Genomic DNA, 18,727 nt, shown 5'->3' with positions numbered 1-18,727 from the left:
ATCGCGCGAAAAACCGGCGGGAAAAGAAAGAACAACAGAGCCGCCACCGTGCGTTATTTATCCCAAAAGAGGGAAAGGAAACGCTCAGAGTAAACCTGGGAAAGAACATGGTCTCGCGACCAAAGAGTATGGGTTCGGGAGTCGGTTATGCGAAGGGAAGGTATTAGCACCCCTACGCATCCGTAGTACTCTACGGGATCCACGCACAAAAGGAAGGAAAATTGGTTGCTAAACACTGCTCAAATACTCACACACACTGGCTGAAAAGAGACAAAAGAAACTGACTGAAACTGACTCGGCAGGATGTCGCATCCTGGGCCTACTTAGTCTATCAGGCATAGACATCAGAGTCGAAGTAGTTCGGACTGGGGAAACGACACATGCTCGCTAGGATGTCGCATCCTATGCATACGTATCTTCTCGGACGAGAGAAGAATCAGAGCATTCGTAGCTCGGCTGACACGCACACAAACAAACAAGGCAAAGGCAAACATGGAGCCCGAATGCCAATCACTGGACTTACATCAGCATCCGAACCAAACACACGCACACTGGAACCCAAATGCCACTCGATGGACTTACATCGGCTTCCAAGCACACAACAACACAACAGGTCGATAGGGAGTCGGGGACTCAGCCTCTAACTGTCAAGCACACACTCAAACAAACAGACAACAAATTGCTAAGGAGTCAAGCACTCGAGCCTAGCAACTGTCAAACAACACACACAAAAGAAAAAAAGGGCGCCCGGAGAGATCAGCTCAATCTCCTGCCTACATACTTCATCTGGTATGAAGATCAGGGCGATGTAGTTCCCCTACGCAGGGAAAAAGGATCTAGCCTAACCAGATAACAGAGGGAGACACAACTAGGGAGACTACGACTCGAGCCTAGATGTTATCATGCAAAATCCCTAAGTTAAGGTTTCTAGCTAAATGGCACAAGGGCCAACCTATCCTAAGTATGGCTCACACAGGAAGCAAGCCACACACACTTAACTTGCACAGGAAGCAAGTCTAAACTAATCCTAACTTGCACAGGAAGCAAGTCAAACTATCCTAACTTGCACAGGAAGCAAGTCAAACTATCCTAACTTGCACAGGAAGCAAGTCAAACAATCCTACAAGCATAGATAGCACACGCTATACACAAACAAGTGGCTCAAACAAGGGTTAGGTTTTAGTCAAGGGGTCATATCAACCTCAACAAACAAACCTCTGGAACTGGGTGAATGTTGCTCTTAACCTTGCCATTGAGGGGCTAAGGTGAAGCAGATGAAAGGTGAAGTGAGGATGAGACCTCACAGCTCTTATCCCTGGCCTGGGAGAGCTCAAGACAAGAATGTGTGGGTTCAGAAAGTGGGAACCCTTCTACACATTTAATACTGACTCAACTGTGCAATTGCACAAGATCTTGGGTTCTTATCTGAAATGCATCAACACAGTGGTGTGAGCAAAAGCAGATGACACACTGAATAGTGGGGGATAGATTGCATATCCCTACCTTCCACCAATTGCCTCTTCACTTAGGAGGTCTTTGACTCTATGCAAGGACAAAAGTAAACAGTCACAAACATTGCCTCTTAAGGAGGACTTCAGACAGTTGCCTGGCCAAGTAATAGGCCAGGTCTTCCAGACTACATGAAGTAAAAGAGACATACCTCAATGCAAATTGCTTATACAAGCAAAGCAAAGCAAAAAGTTCACAAGGAACTAAGCAACTAAAGCACCTGAAACAGTCAAGCAGATGTTAGTATGCAACTTCAAACAAGACAGACAGAAACAGACACCAACAGTCCATTAGAGGCACATGGATGTGCAAGGCACAAGGCTTAAGGCATGTGAGCCAAGCCACCTACAAAACAAAGAGGTTAGACACTATATTCAAGCAAGCTCAGTCAAAAGAATTGGTCTCAATGGCCATTTGATGGTCAACCTGAAATCACAAACTCAAAGGTGAGTAACAGGACCACTAGGGCTAACCTAGGGTCAAAGGTGAATGAGAAAGTCCCAACAGCAAGGGGTAAGTATCCAAAATCATGTTCAAACAATTAGGAAACAAAACCAATTGGATTCACATTCATACCAATCACTGTCATCATTTCATGAACCAATTAGGTCAAAGTAAGGAAAACAGAAACCCACAGAAGTCAACAGAAAGACTTGATTCAAAACCAATCTAAACATTTTTCAAAAATCACCAAATAAATCATGATCAAACCTAACACATAGCATGGTAAGCATGTCAAATTTCATCCCATTTGGACAAGTGGAAGGCAGTCAATGAAAATCAGAAAGACAAAGTCAATTTGAACATGCTCAATGAAGTCAACCAAACATGCATCAACTTAGAAAAATCATAAGTCTAGAATGGTGTATGATAAATGAATGGGACTAAAACCATGGCAAAGATTAGGATGTCTAGTTATCTCATGCAAGATTTCATGTCCATCCAATAAAGTATGAGAATTTCACAAATGAAATGGGAACATGTGTCACACAAAGTCAACATTTGACTAGACAGGGAGGAAAAATCTCAAACAAATGGAAAATAGTTCAATTAAATCCAAGAAAATTCACATGTGAACTAGGCATACAAGAGTAGGTTCATGCAAAATTTGAGGTCATTTGGATGTCAAGAAGCATGGCAATGAAAATCATGAAGTTGGTCATCAATGGTGTGACACAAGTTGTCACACCCTAATTCAAAAAATCATATCTCACAAACCACAAATGATAAATTCACAAACTTTATACCAAAATCACCATGAAGGTGTCTAGTTTAAGCACAAAAAATTTGAGAGCCATTGGATACATTCTCATCATTTCACAATTGATTTGGCAAAGTGTACAAAATTTGGTCACATGTCACAAACCCTAAGGCCATTTAAAAACCATCCATCCAAAAATTCTGGAAAAATAATGATAAAAAAGTAGAGATCATGATGAACACAACACAAAAAATCCCATTCAATTTGGATCAAAAATGAGCAAGTTGTGAATTTTGGAAGATTGATGAAGTTATCGAAGAAATTAATTGAATTTATATGGAGAAAATGGCATTTTGGTAAATAACCCAGTCACTTATCAAAACGACCGTGTTTTGGTCCAGAAAATGAAATGTTTTGATTGGCTGGAGGGAGAAAAGTCATGCACACGAAAATGGACCAAAATCTGGGCAAATTGGGATTAGGGTTCTTATCAAAAAAATGTGATTTCTCAATTCTTCCCAAAAGTATCAATTGAGCACATCATTGTAAACATCAAACATCATACAACAACAATCCAAACCCTAATTTCAATAATTTGAACTGCGCATCAAGAAATCAGAAGAAACATTTCCAAGCACCAAACTTTATCTCAACATATTTTCATGGATAAGCAATCATTTCAAAAAGGAAAACACCATAGTACTCAGCATTGAAGGACCTATTCAAAGCATGTGTCAATTTTAAAAATGGTGGAAGTTGAAAACTTACCAATTTGGAGGAGCAGTAGTGTTGCTGGTGCCTTTTGATGAATTTGAAGTGAAATAATTGTCCTATAGCCTTGCCTTGATGTATGATGAAGAGTTGTTTGACTGTTTGTTGGAAATGGCCAAAGGTGAGCTTTGGACAAATGAATGAAGGACGTTGCTTCCTTGCTGTCAAGTGGCCTATGTTGGTTTTGTTGGCCTGCTCCTGCAGGAAGTGTTGGTAGCAGTTTCTTTGATCATCCAAGGCCAAAAAAAGCTAAGTCCAGTTTTTCAGAGAGTGTATTGGTTTGCTAGGTTTTGTTGTTAGGTTGGTTTGAGGCAAGGCAAGGTCTTCCCTTTTTTACCCTATGCTGTTGGATACTGCAGGGTTTTCAAAAATGGTTCAATGGCCAAGTAAGGTATTAAGTGAAAGAACATGGTTGGTCATGTGCTTGGTGGTTGTGGCAAGGCAATGGTGATGCAAAACAAGGTTATCACTTGGATGCTTTCTTGACAGAAGATTTGAAATACCAAGATGTAGTCTTCAGCACCAAGTTCTTTTTCTGCTGTGTTGTTTTTATGCCATGGTGTTTTGGACAGATAAACTCAAATGTTAACAGCAGGGGTTTTTCCTTTTTGATCTCAGTAGCCTCTTTTCCAAAATGCCAATGTATCCTTTTTGATGGATGCTTGACAGCTTTTCCAATGCCAAGTCAGGTTAGAAAAAAGTGAGTAAGTGAAGGGGGTTGGAATGGATGAGGTTTTTTTGCAAGAGTGCCCAAAACCAAAAGTGGATGAGTCAAGTCTATTATGTGTTGTTTGGTTGTGTAGGTTGGCCAGGCAGTCATGCCAAGTTTGTTGCATTTGTTGGCAGAAAAGTGAGGGCCAGGTGAGGTTTCATTTTCTGCTGCAGGATGTATAGTGTGATGACAAAAAAATAGGAATGCAAGTAAGGTGAGTTTTGGGAGGGTGTATGAGGTTTGGTTCTTCTGTTTGGACAGGTGATGCTAAGTGCCAAGGGTGTGTGCCAATGCTGTGTGTGTATGACAGAAAATGGTGCAAATGGCAAGGTTTGGTGCTGCTTGAGTTTGGATAGGCAAGGTTCAAATGCCAGTAGCAAGGTCAGTTGAGAGGACCAATGCCTATGCTGTCCTGTGTTTTATGCTGCTGCAGGTTTTGTTTAATGGGAGTTTTGACAGGTGATGCTAAGTACCAAGGCTGAGAGTGGAGATGTATGAATGAGATTGGTTTGGAGCTGCAATTGATTTTTATGACAGGGTTACAAGGCAAGGCTTGGTTTTGCAAGTGAGCAAAAAGCTTTGGTTTGAGATAATGCTGTGTGCAGGTTTTGTTATGGCTATTTCATGACAGGTTTTCAAATGCCAAAGGGGTGGTCTTTAGCACCAGGTGTTTTCTGCTGTGAATGGTGGTATGATGCTGCTAGGCTTTTCATGACAGGAGATGCAGAATGGCCAAGTCAAGGTGACTGGTTGGCTTGCTGCTAGCAAGTTTGTTGGCAAGGCAAGGTTTTACACACAAGGCAAGGCAAGGTTTGAAGGAAGTTTTTTTTTGGTTTTGGACAGAAGATGTGGGATGCAACAATGTGATTTTAGTGAGAATGATTTCTGCTTATGATGGATGCTGGCTAGAAGCCTCATTCGACAGTAAATACCATGTAACCAACTGCTACGTCATGTTGTAATGTGGCCAGGCAGGGATGCTTGTGCTTGACAGAAGGTTTTGCAAATGCCAATGCCAAGCCAATGCAGTTTTTTCTTTTTAGGATCAGTGAGCCATGGCCTGTGTTTTTGTTCTTCTTGAGTTTTTTACAGGTTTTGGAAGAAAATGGCCAAGGGTGTGTGGTTTGGTTTGTGGTCTTGTGGTTTTTTGCAGGATGGATGCTTTTTTTAGACCAAATGCAAAGGGCCAGGCTTTTGTTGGAAAAGGCAAGTGAGGTTCAACATGAGTCAATTGGTATGCTGTTGTCACTAGTTTTTTTTTTTATGACAGAAGGAAAATGCAGAAATGCCAGCAGTGTGTGTTTTTTTCGAATGAGAGTCCCCCCTCCTTTTGCCTTGGTCCAAAGTAGTTTTTGTGTCCTCCCCATGCTGCTACCAGTCGCAGCACATTAAGGCCTTGGTCTGCTATGAGCAGTACCAGGCATGGCAAGGCAGTGTTTTTGGGTGCTTTTGACAGCTCTTTTGGAAAAAGAAAGGCCAAAGTGTTTTTTAGCTTTTCCTCAATTTCTGTTGGTCTTGCTGCTAGTAGTGTATCCAAACAATGACAGAAAGAATGCTGCACCATTGCCACTAGGTCTGCTGTTGTAAGTACAAGGTATGGTTCAACAATTGGACATGTCCTTTTGCCAAAACTCAAGTGAGCAAGCATGGCTATGTGTACCATTGGTTTTGGCTGCAGAATGTATTCATAATTGACAGTAAAAGGGCCTTCTAATCTTCTGTTTTGAGAGTACAAATCATGGTATGGTGGATGCATAAACAAGTATGGTGCAAGTATGGTGAAATGGTACTTTTCTTACAATTCAAGCAACCAAGCAATATTCACATGTGCTGCATAATTTGACTTTGCAAACACACTCAAAATGATATTTATGAGCTGTTCCAATTGGCCAAATGCTGAAAAAATGTTTGAGTCAAAAAGTCAACTCTTGGTCAAACTTTAAATTTAAATGAAAAAGGTCCAAAAATGCCATTTTGATTGGTAAGGTTTTAGGTCATGAAATTTATATTTTTGGAAAGAGGATGAAAAATGTGGTTTGTAGGAAAAAACCCCACCAAATTTGGCCAAACGGTTTGGGAGATATGGCCCTTTGAAGTTCAAGATTTTCTGAAATCGATTCGATCATAACTTGCCAACCACACATGGGAATTGAGAGTTCTATGACTTTTTGGAAATGGGAGAACAAGATCTTCAACTTTCATGTTGGGCAAAAATTCATTTGAGGCTTGTATCATGATGTAAGTTTGAGGATCAAAACTTTCCATTTATGGCAAGTTTCAGTTACAGGCCCAGTTTCCGTTTTGGGAAACTCATGATCTGGCTTCAAATTCTTCCCTGATGGTGTTTGGCATGATATATGATGACTATTTGGACATGAATGAACTCCCACAAACCAATTCCAATCATCAAATCTCTGATTAAATGGACAGTTGACCAACAGTTGACTATTAGGGTTTTTGTCTGATTATGCATTGACTGATGAATTCCAAACCCTAATTCCTTGAGAATTTGACTTCAAATGATGTCCCAAGTTGTATGAACTCTTGATTATTGACCATGGTGCCCAAATTCCACAAGAATGACCACCATCCACTGCTTTGACTGACAGTTGACTTTTCTAGGGTTTTTGACTGTCTGGGCATGAACTGCTGACCTCTGAGCCCTTAACCCTTGACATGAACACTTCAAATAGACCTCCAAACCATGTGAACTTGTTGCACAAACCTTAGGGCCTTGATTCAATGAGAAATTCTTTTGCTTGCTTGGTTGACTGATCAGAAGATTAGTTTGACCTAATTCTGATTGCTTGCACTTGAGGCAACTGTGAACAATGCAAATGCTATGCAATGGACCATGATATGCTATGACCCAATATGAAAATGTATGTACAATGATAGGTGCAAATTTGAGGTGCTACAGCTGCCCCTATTCAATCAGCTGGGAACCCGAATGGATGAGAGCAACGGCTGTCAGACTTTCAGGGTAAACAGGGATTGAATACCAAAGAACCGTAGAATTTGCACAATACAGGGATCCACCAATGGAAACGTCCACTGGGATTTGATATTTATTGCTGGGTATATATATTTTTGGTTTTGTTTTCAAAGGGTACGATCACATCCAGACATCACAACGATGACGAATGGGAAAAATAAATCACAACTAGATGCCAACGGACAACTAGGAAAAACTCGACGTTTACCAAGACCAACGACGAGGTAACCAGACGTTATTGAATGATTGGAAGGGATACAACCATACGTCAACAGACGAAATGGGAAAAACTCAACGTTTACCAAGACCAACGGAGAGGTAAATCCACATGGGGACAGGTACAACTAGACGTCATAGGACGAATAGGAAAAACTCGACGTTTATCGACACCAACGGAGAGGAGGAATACTTCACTAGGGAAGAAGGGCACAAACAAATCATCAACGGATGATCGGGAAAAACTCGACGTTTATCGAAACCAACGGAGAGGTAACTCTGCATGGAGAGGGGTACAACTAGACATCATCGGATAACTAGGAAAAACTCGACGTTTATCAAAACCAACGGAGAGGTAAACAGACATTAATGAATGACTGGGGGGGGGGGCTCGACCAGACATCAACGGATGAATGGGAATACTCGACGTTTACAGACATCGGAAGATGATGTTTACAGACACCAAAAGGATCGACCAGACATTTACAGATGAATGGGAATACTCGACGTTTACAGACATCGAAAGATGATGTTTACAGACACCAGAAGGATCGACCAGACATTTACAGATGAATGGAAATACTCGACGTTTACAGACATCGAAAGATGATGTTTACAGACACCAAAAGGATCGACCAGACATTTACAGATGAATGGGAATACTCGACGTTTACAGACATCGAAAGATGATGTTTACAGACACCAAAAGGATCGACCAGACATTTACAGATGAATGGGAATAAGAGAAACACAACCAGACGTCGACGGACGACTGGGAAAAACTCGTCGTTTATCGAAACCAACGGAGAGGTAAGTCCACATGGGGAGGGTACAACGTTACGAACATCGAAAGATGATGTTTACAGACATCAAAGAAGACCAGACACTTACGCATGCCTGGGGATCACCGAAAGAGGGTGTTACCGACACCAAGGAAAACAAACACACGCGGGTGCGGACGGGATACTGACATCCACAAGATGACCTGGCAAGGCTGGACACTTGCAGGGGGTCTCACTGGGGAGAAACAAACTTTCTGTCACTAACAGGTGAGGAAATAAACCTCCGTGGGGATTATAAACACCAAATGTTGACTGGAGTAACTGTAACCAATGCGTTGTACAGGTTGAACAAAAAAATCCGTCTCTGTAGGGAATACGTTTTGATGGGGTTTCGAACACATGAATGCATATGTTTGAATTTTTCTATGGCGTAATGCTCCATTTAGGAATGGAAATGCTACGCGATTTTTGAAGATGCAATGATTACTAAATGCAAAAATGCAAATGAACCCTGGCTAGGGAGCCAAAATGACCAGATACTCTGACTCCGTGGGGAGACTCCTCTTGGGGAAATATTCTGCGGAGAACTCTGCTTGGGGAATGGTACAACGACTTCACTGGGAGAAAGACTCAACCAACCTTCGGATAGGATAAACCCTGCTTGGGAGAATGTCTGTTACTCCGCTAGGGATAACCCACGCGATCCATGGGTAGAATCAACTCAACTGGGGATGCAGATATCAGTCTTCTACAGAAACTCGTCCAATCCACTGGTAGGATGAACTCTGCTGGAGAAATGAATGCTACTCCATTAGGGACGACCCAACCAGTCCATATGTAGGAGAATCACTGCTGGAGGTGTATTTCATGAGACCCGCTCCACTCGGGGAACTTGCTGAGGAAAACCACACCATTCTGCTGAGGAGAACAATCCTAGTGGAGAGAACAACCATAGTGGCGAGAGTAACAACTCTGTCGAGGGTGACAGCACGTCATATCATACTGGAGATGAATTCCCACAAGTGTCCATCATCCACCCATGGTGTTGACCTTTCCACTTCTAAGAACTCCCAGACTCTTCTGGACTTTTCTGCTCCATCATCTTGTATTCCAAATCTCGCCCGTACTCCACGGGGATCGAGCTCCTGGTATTCATACATACTTTCCAATCATCAGACTTTGAAGAGTCTTCTTGATTGAATTTCCAGGATCGTCGTTGTAATCCTTCACCGTCTTTTCACGGTTCATCTATCCCTTGCCCCTGGTTGGACTCTGAGGGGATCTTTTGTCAAAAAGGTTCATATTACAACTGGCAAGTGAATGAAGATGTCTAACAGTACTTGCACAAGAGATCGTCAGATAAAAACGTGCCCCAGGTATGCCCCAGGTGTTCTGATATTTCAACACTTAGGTCACTCAGACTTCCAAGTAAGATTTCCAGATTTCAATCTCACAAGCATGCATCAGAAGGGACCTCTATGTTTCAAAAGGCGAATATTCTTATCAAAATGAATAGATGTTTTCGTAACCAAAACAGTAATGACACAAAAAACAAAATTTATTTGACCGAACACACGCTTTATTTGACTGGAATAAAAGATGGCTCACAATTTGAGCAACACACAGGAAGCAAACCCTGGAAAGAGGTGATTGCACATAAAAGAAAAAAATCTATCCTAATGGCAACGTGAAACTGTGATCTCATCGGGTTCCAACTCAGTTACACCTCATATGTCCTCAGGACTTTCCGCACCTTCTGTCTTCTGCACAAGACGCTTCCGATCGGTCTCTGTCGGAGATTAGCCAAGTCATCAAGAGCACACACGGTCATGCTGGACGCAGTTGTTCGTTTCAGTCCCTCTTTTGCCTGGACCGCCCTTTCGGGTTTCAGTCCACCGGGATACCCTTTTTTGCCCAAGTCGCCCTTACGGGTTTTCAACTTGCCGGGTGTACAGTTCTTTTCTTTTATTTTTATCCCTAACTTTTGCCCGAACCTTTCTCTTTTTCTTGGTTCGCCGGGATGCCCAATTTTTGCCTGGACTCTTTATTCTTTTCTTTTTTGTCCAGCGGGTTTTTTTCACGAAGTATTTTCTAACCGCGTCCGCATTCACAGGGGATGAAAATCGTCGTCATCCGTGGTTGTAAACAACAAGGTTCTGTCAGATGGGACCCTCTTGACCACGAACAGACATTCATAGCTGTTTGTCCATTTGCCCCATAATCGTCTTGAGGAGGAAGGATCCTTTTCAACCAACTCTTCCACGTGGTACACGCGAGGTCACACTTCTCGGTTAACAACACGCTTCGTTCACTGGGTACAACTGCCCCATGCCAAGTAATTGTCAACCCTTTCCCTCAGTCGGACTCAACGTGTCATTCTGAGTCTTTATCCATTTAGTCTTCTCTGATTTCTCACACATCTGTGAGGGAGACACTGCCCCAGGTAGATACACATCCCTAGGTTCAATATCCAGGATACAGACTTTATGTTCAGCCACCATTGTTGGTGCAACCAACTGTGATCCGGGAAGCACTAACTTATTCACCTCATCTCCTCCCCCTCAGACATCGGAATCCGTTCGGATTCGGGGTCAGGCCCCTCCTCCGGGATCAGTCACTCTCAATCTTTCGATTTGAGTACCTCGAGATGTCCTCATCAGGGACCTCAAACTTCCTTGGTTGATAACCTTTCCATGGGTTGTTACTAGCTTCTCAAACACATATGTGATCAGATTCATTTTGGACATCCACAAAATGGCATGAATTAGCATACACTGTCTCAGTCGGCGAGCAGCCTATGCCAAAGTACATCAAGTTTTTTCGAACAGTGAGTGTATTGTTTCACAGTCGATAAACTTTTTGCTTAGGTAAATTGCATACTCTTTTCGACAAGACCAGTCATGCTGACTCAATACGCACCTCGTGGACCCCTCGAGGGTTATCAAGTACCGGATTAACAGTTATCTCTTTTACTGAGGTATCAGAATCAGAGGTTCCTGCAATTTATCTCTTTTTTTTTTTTTTTTTTTTTTTTTTTTTTTTTTTTTTTTTTTTTTTTTTTTTTTTTTAGCAGGATTGACCTCGATTCCTCTGATTCGCTCACAACAAGCCTCGGTAGCTTGACGGACAACACTCCATAAGTGTACTACTTCAGACTCAACAGTATGAGTTGTCTCAAACGGTCAAACAACTTGCCCCAAGTCTACCGGATGCCCCTGTTCTGCTTGGGACTTTGCCGTCATGTCATCAACATGGCATTTGCTTTCACGATGAATCATATCATGAAACAAAATCATCGTAGACCTCTGATACGTGGCACCGGCCTCATGTGACGGAACGACACCAACTTAGAACAAGAAGGTGCCCCTTGTGTGATGGACCTGGTTCACTTCATATCATCTGGAAACAGTTCAGTCTGGTCTTGGCCAAGAAGTCATCCATGAAGATAAACACTGAGACCTGAGCCATATGATCAACCAATACCTCATTGTGATGTACCGGGAATCCATCTTTCAGATTAGCTCTGCTCGCATCTTGATAGTCTATTCACACCTTCTCTCTTTCTCATCCTTTGTCGGCCTCAGCTTTTGCTTTCTAACCTCGGCGGAGCTTGGAGTAACAATCTTGAATCGCTCCTCGTGTAGTTGAATCACCTTCTCCTCTTGTTTCAATGACCTGGCTAATTCCAGCAAATCATAATCTTCTGCGCCTTCTTCCTCGGCATGATAGCTTGGATCGTCGAAGTCATATAGAGGTGTAACCAAATCGTTATCGGTGAGATCAGGAGAGTAGTCACTTTGGAACGAGACAAAATCAAAAGGAAAGAGAATGAAAAAACGTTGCCATTTTTATTTGTTTTTTTCTTTTTTAAATTGCAAAATTAAATGAAAAACAGGGAACGCTGCTTTTAACTATAAAAACATCCATTCATTACTGATGCAAAATGTTGCATAATGAAACACATGAGATGGCCCTTACAATGGACCATTACGTTTCGGGCAAAACGTATGGCTTTCATGCAAACAAAAATTGAAAAACAGAAATACTACTCTTCAGAACGAGTGACAGTGATGCTTTTGGAGGCCTTCCAATTGCCTGGTACGCATGACTTTATCCATGCCTCAAGCTCGCGGTCGTTGTCAACATCTCCACCCACTGAACGGGCATGACCAGGATCCATCATTCCTGCACTGACGAAGGCGTATAGTGGATGACATCCTCTGTCTGGTCTGGATGACTCTAAATCTGGATGATAACCGACTCCAAACATGTCTGCTTTTGCCACGATGTCGATGATCCTTCCCCAGCCTTGGGCCTCTTGGTTCTTCACCACCTCCAGAGCTTGTTTATAAGAAGAAATGGACAGCTTCTTCTCTTTCTCAGCAACAAGGGCCTTCTCTACCTGGACGGTTTCAACTGCCAGACTGGGTGCTTTACATCTTACACCGTCCATTTCTACTTTCTTCATCTTCTGGGTCGTGTCTTTCATCAATACACACTCTTCTGTAGTGACGGCGGCATAAGCATTATCAACAGCAGGTAAGGCTCCATCCTGTAGCAGAAGTTTTGGAAACATAGCCTTTGGACCTTTTAGCTGACCCTCTTCAATCATCTCTACTCCTTTCTCGGCCTTCTTCACCATCTTGACTTTTGCTGGTCTCTGCCTGAGTGCGGGGTTGACATCTTTATTCATTATCTGGGCCAAGCTGATAGCCTTGGAGTCCACCAGATCTTGGACGATATGCTTAAAAGCTCTGCAACCTTCAATGCTGTGTCCGGGTGCCCCAGAGTGAAACTCGCACTTGGCACTCTCATCATAGTTGGCAGGCCTCCGCTGCTGTTCTATAGGAATCAAAATCCTCGGCCGAACTAAACCCAGATCCCTCAACCTTTGGAAAAGAAAGGCATAAGTCACCGGTGGTTCTTCGAACTGACGATCCTCATTCTTCTTCTTCACCTGGCTCTTAGCTCCTGGTGTCTTCTGCTGAGGTGGCAGTTGTTGCTGTTGAGCAGGGGGATTGCTGACAGGAATGGTTACAGTGGCAGCATAAGGATGATAACGGTCTTTGCTACGTTCTTTCTTTGCGGGCACACCAACTGGCTTATCCTCTTTCTGGAATGGACCACTGTCAGAAGGTTTCTTTGTTGCAGTACCAGAAGGTTTGTTTACTTCGGAGGACGGAGCATTCTCCTGAACTTTCTCCATTATCAACCGTTTCTCAATCCTTTCCAGTCTTTCGGACATGGCTTTCTGCCCCGAGGCAAGCCCTTGCACAACACTGAACAACTCCCTCATCATCCCTTTCAGCTCAAGGACGTCGGCGTTGAGAAGATCCATCAGCTTGGATTTGTTGACCCTCAGCAGGTTATCTGAACAGACGAGCTATGCGTACCGGTTGAATACTGAAACCTACAAAACAGCAAATGGGTTAATATGACTCACACATGCAATGTCTGTCCATACTAGGAATATTCAGTTCTCTCTCTTTTTGTTTTTCTGGTTTCATTGAGACAGATAAAATTTAATCAACAACATTTTGACATCTGGATGTCTCTCAACCGGGGTTTTTAATTTAAAAATAATGGACCCTGAGTATGGACAGACATGAGTTGAATGCAGATGAATGCGAGATGATATGATGCAAATGCATGAATGCAGGCCCTTGTGCCACCAAGTCGACTGTAGGCCCTCTGCTCTTCTGAATCAGTCAATCTATGGGGTCAAGTCACCATAAATCCAACTTGGGGGGTTCCGAAATAAACGGAACCGGAGATTATATCACTTATCTTTACAGGAACATCCATTGAACGGATGACAGCCAGCTCCTCTGAACAGGTACTCTCAAATTCAACCCGGGGATCCGAAATAAACGGAACCCGCTGATAAACCACGGACAGAACTCCGGCGTCCCAGAAATAAATGCCCATAACTTACAGTCACCACCAGTATCAAGAGTCACCAACAAGTCACCAACAATCAGCAACTGTACCTGTAATGATCAAACCCTCCCCACTCACGGGTGTCATCTAGGCCAGGGTAAGGTCGAGAGAAACGCAGCATAAATAACCTTTCGCAGAATATCATCCTGTGCACACCCGATGTATGCACCGATAATATCCCACCAGGGTCTGAACTGCTCGTGATATCAATGTTCCGCTAAGTGGCGCCATACCACCCGCTTCCCATGAATCACTCTATTCCTAGGTTTCCTAGATTTCACTCATAGCCTGGGTATTGGGCCTTTTACCTCAAGTAACTCCCACCCCAACAGAGAGAAACAGACAACCAGCAGATGAATATGAATAAATGCAAACATCAATGCACATAATAAATGCAAACAGTAAATGCAAATATATACAAATGAATGCAATAATAAACACAGCACAAAGCAACCAAAACCCTAACCTAGAGAGCGCTAGGAGAGACTCGCTTAGGGAAGATGGACCAGCACAGGTCAACTTCTCTATAACTCCCCAGCAGAGTCGCCAGCTGTCGCATCGCGCGAAAAACCGGCGGGAAAAGAAAGAACAACAGAGCCGCCACCGTGCGTTATTTATCCCAAAAGAGGGAAAGGAAACGCTCAGAGTAAACCTGGGAAAGAACATGGTCTCGCGACCAAAGAGTATGGGTTCGGGAGTCGGTTATGCGAAGGGAAGGTATTAGCACCCCTACGCATCCGTAGTACTCTACGGGATCCACGCACAAAAGGAAGGAAAATTGGTTGCTAAACACTGCTCAAATACTCACACACACTGGCTGAAAAGAGACAAAAGAAACTGACTGAAACTGACTCGGCAGGATGTCGCATCCTGGGCCTACTTAGTCTATCAGGCATAGACATCAGAGTCGAAGTAGTTCGGACTGGGGAAACGACACATGCTCGCTAGGATGTCGCATCCTATGCATACGTATCTTCTCGGACGAGAGAAGAATCAGAGCATTCGTAGCTCGGCTGACACGCACACAAACAAACAAGGCAAAGGCAAACATGGAGCCCGAATGCCAATCACTGGACTTACATCAGCATCCGAACCAAACACACGCACACTGGAACCCAAATGCCACTCGATGGACTTACATCGGCTTCCAAGCACACAACAACACAACAGGTCGATAGGGAGTCGGGGACTCAGCCTCTAACTGTCAAGCACACACTCAAACAAACAGACAACAAATTGCTAAGGAGTCAAGCACTCGAGCCTAGCAACTGTCAAACAACACACACAAAAGAAAAAAAGGGCGCCCGGAGAGATCAGCTCAATCTCCTGCCTACATACTTCATCTGGTATGAAGATCAGGGCGATGTAGTTCCCCTACGCAGGGAAAAAGGATCTAGCCTAACCAGATAACAGAGGGAGACACAACTAGGGAGACTACGACTCGAGCCTAGATGTTATCATGCAAAATCCCTAAGTTAAGGTTTCTAGCTAAATGGCACAAGGGCCAACCTATCCTAAGTATGGCTCACACAGGAAGCAAGCCACACACACTTAACTTGCACAGGAAGCAAGTCTAAACTAATCCTAACTTGCACAGGAAGCAAGTCAAACTATCCTAACTTGCACAGGAAGCAAGTCAAACTATCCTAACTTGCACAGGAAGCAAGTCAAACAATCCTACAAGCATAGATAGCACACGCTATACACAAACAAGTGGCTCAAACAAGGGTTAGGTTTTAGTCAAGGGGTCATATCAACCTCAACAAACAAACCTCTGGAACTGGGTGAATGTTGCTCTTAACCTTGCCATTGAGGGGCTAAGGTGAAGCAGATGAAAGGTGAAGTGAGGATGAGACCTCACAGCTCTTATCCCTGGCCTGGGAGAGCTCAAGACAAGAATGTGTGGGTTCAGAAAGTGGGAACCCTTCTACACATTTAATACTAACTCAACTGTGCAATTGCACAAGATCTTGGGTTCTTATCTGAAATGCATCAACACAGTGGTGTGAGCAAAAGCAGATGACACACTGAATAGTGGGGGATAGATTGCATATCCCTACCTTCCACCAATTGCCTCTTCACTTAGGAGGTCTTTGACTCTATGCAAGGACAAAAGTAAACAGTCACAAACATTGCCTCTTAAGGAGGACTTCAGACAGTTGCCTGGCCAAGTAATAGGCCAGGTCTTCCAGACTACATGAAGTAAAAGAGACATACCTCAATGCAAATTGCTTATACAAGCAAAGCAAAGCAAAAATTTCACAAGGAACTAAGCAACTAAAGCACCTGAAACAGTCAAGCAGATGTTAGTATGCAACTTCAAACAAGACAGACAGAAACAGACACCAACAGTCCATTAGAGGCACATGGATGTGCAAGGCACAAGGCTTAAGGCATGTGAGCCAAGCCACCTACAAAACAAAGAGGTTAGACACTATATTCAAGCAAGCTCAGTCAAAAGAATTGGTCTCAATGGCCATTTGATGGTCAACCTGAAATCACAAACTCAAAGGTGAGTAACAGGACCACTAGGGCTAACCTAGGGTCAAAGGTGAATGAGAAAGTCCCAACAGCAAGGGGTAAGTATCCAAAATCATGTTCAAACAATTAGGAAACAAAACCAATTGGATTCACATTCATACCAATCACTGTCATCATTTCATGAACCAATTAGGTCAAAGTAAGGCAAACAGAAACCCACAGAAGTCAACAGAAAGACTTGATTCAAAACCAATCTAAACATTTTTCAAAAATCACCAAATAAATCATGATCAAACCTAACACATAGCATGGTAAGCATGTCAAATTTCATCCCATTTGGACAAGTGGAAGGCAGTCAATGAAAATCAGAAAGACAAAGTCAATTTGAACATGCTCAATGAAGTCAACCAAACATGCATCAACTTAGAAAAATCATAAGTCTAGAATGGTGTATGATAAATGAATGGGACTAAAACCATGGCAAAGATTAGGATGTCTAGTTATCTCATGCAAGATTTCATGTCCATCCAATAAAGTATGAGAATTTCACAAATGAAATGGGAACATGTGTCACACAAAGTCAACATTTGACTAGACAGGGAGGAAAAATCTCAAACAAATGGAAAATAGTTCAATTAAATCCAAGAAAATTCACATGTGAACTAGGCATACAAGAGTAGGTTCATGCAAAATTTGAGGTCATTTGGATGTCAAGAAGCATGGCAATGAAAATCATGAAGTTGGTCATCAATGGTGTGACACAAGTTGTCACACCCTAATTCAAAAAATCATATCTCACAAACCACAAATGATAAATTCACAAACTTTATACCAAAATCACCATGAAGGTGTCTAGTTTAAGCACAAAAAATTTGAGAGCCATTGGATACATTCTCATCATTTCACAATTGATTTGGCAAAGTGTACAAAATTTGGTCACATGTCACAAACCCTAAGGCCATTTAAAAACCATCCATCCAAAAATTCTGGAAAAATAATGATAAAAAAGTAGAGATCATGATGAACACAACACAAAAAATCCCATTCAATTTGGATCAAAAATGAGCAAGTTGTGAATTTTGGAAGATTGATGAAGTTATCGAAGAAATTAATTGAATTTATATGGAGAAAATGGCATTTTGGTAAATAACCCAGTCACTTATCAAAACGACCGTGTTTTGGTCCAGAAAATGAAATGTTTTGATTGGCTGGAGGGAGAAAAGTCATGCACACGAAAATGGACCAAAATCTGGGCAAATTGGGATTAGGGTTCTTATCAAAAAAATGTGATTTCTCAATTCTTCCCAAAAGTATCAATTGAGCACATCATTGTAAACATCAAACATCATACAACAACAATCCAAACCCTAATTTCAATAATTTGAACTGCGCATCAAGAAATCAGAAGAAACATTTCCAAGCACCAAACTTTATCTCAACATATTTTCATGGATAAGCAATCATTTCAAAAAGGAAAACACCATAGTACTCAGCATTGAAGGACCTATTCAAAGCATGTGTCAATTTTAAAAATGGTGGAAGTTGAAAACTTACCAATTTGGAGGAGCAGTAGTGTTGCTGGTGCCTTTTGATGAATTTGAAGTGAAATAATTGTCCTATAGCCTTGCCTTGATGTATGATGAAGAGTTGTTTGACTGTTTGTTGGAAATGGCCAAAGGTGAGCTTTGGACAAATGAATGAAGGACGTTGCTTCCTTGCTGTCAAGTGGCCTATGTTGGTTTTGTTGGCCTGCTCCTGCAGGAAGTGTTGGTAGCAGTTTCTTTGATCATCCAAGGCCAAAAAAAGCTAAGTCCAGTTTTTCAGAGAGTGTATTGGTTTGCTAGGTTTTGTTGTTAGGTTGGTTTGAGGCAAGGCAAGGTCTTCCCTTTTTTACCCTATGCTGTTGGATACTGCAGGGTTTTCAAAAATGGTTCAATGGCCAAGTAAGGTATTAAGTGAAAGAACATGGTTGGTCATGTGCTTGGTGGTTGTGGCAAGGCAATGGTGATGCAAAACAAGGTTATCACTTGGATGCTTTCTTGACAGAAGATTTGAAATACCAAGATGTAGTCTTCAGCACCAAGTTCTTTTTCTGCTGTGTTGTTTTTATGCCATGGTGT

General features: G+C 42.4%; 1 protein-coding gene across 1 annotated transcript in view; it reads right to left on the bottom strand.

The window, feature by feature from the left end:
* Nucleotides 1-10,740, bottom strand: part of LOC127119854 (uncharacterized) — a 47,276-nt gene extending 36,536 nt beyond the window's left edge. The window contains exon 1 of the mRNA XM_051050201.1: nt 1,661-10,740. The gene's annotated coding sequence lies outside the window, so the exon portion shown is untranslated. The remainder of the gene's footprint in view (nt 1-1,660) is intronic.
* Between the last annotated feature and the right edge of the window lie 7,987 nt (nt 10,741-18,727).

This window comes from Lathyrus oleraceus, chromosome 2 (assembly GCF_024323335.1).
Source record: "Lathyrus oleraceus cultivar Zhongwan6 chromosome 2, CAAS_Psat_ZW6_1.0, whole genome shotgun sequence".
Classification (NCBI taxonomy): Eukaryota; Viridiplantae; Streptophyta; class Magnoliopsida; order Fabales; family Fabaceae; genus Lathyrus; species Lathyrus oleraceus.
The sequence above is the reverse complement of the archived record's forward strand: the minus strand, read 5'-3'. Positions and strand labels throughout refer to the sequence as shown.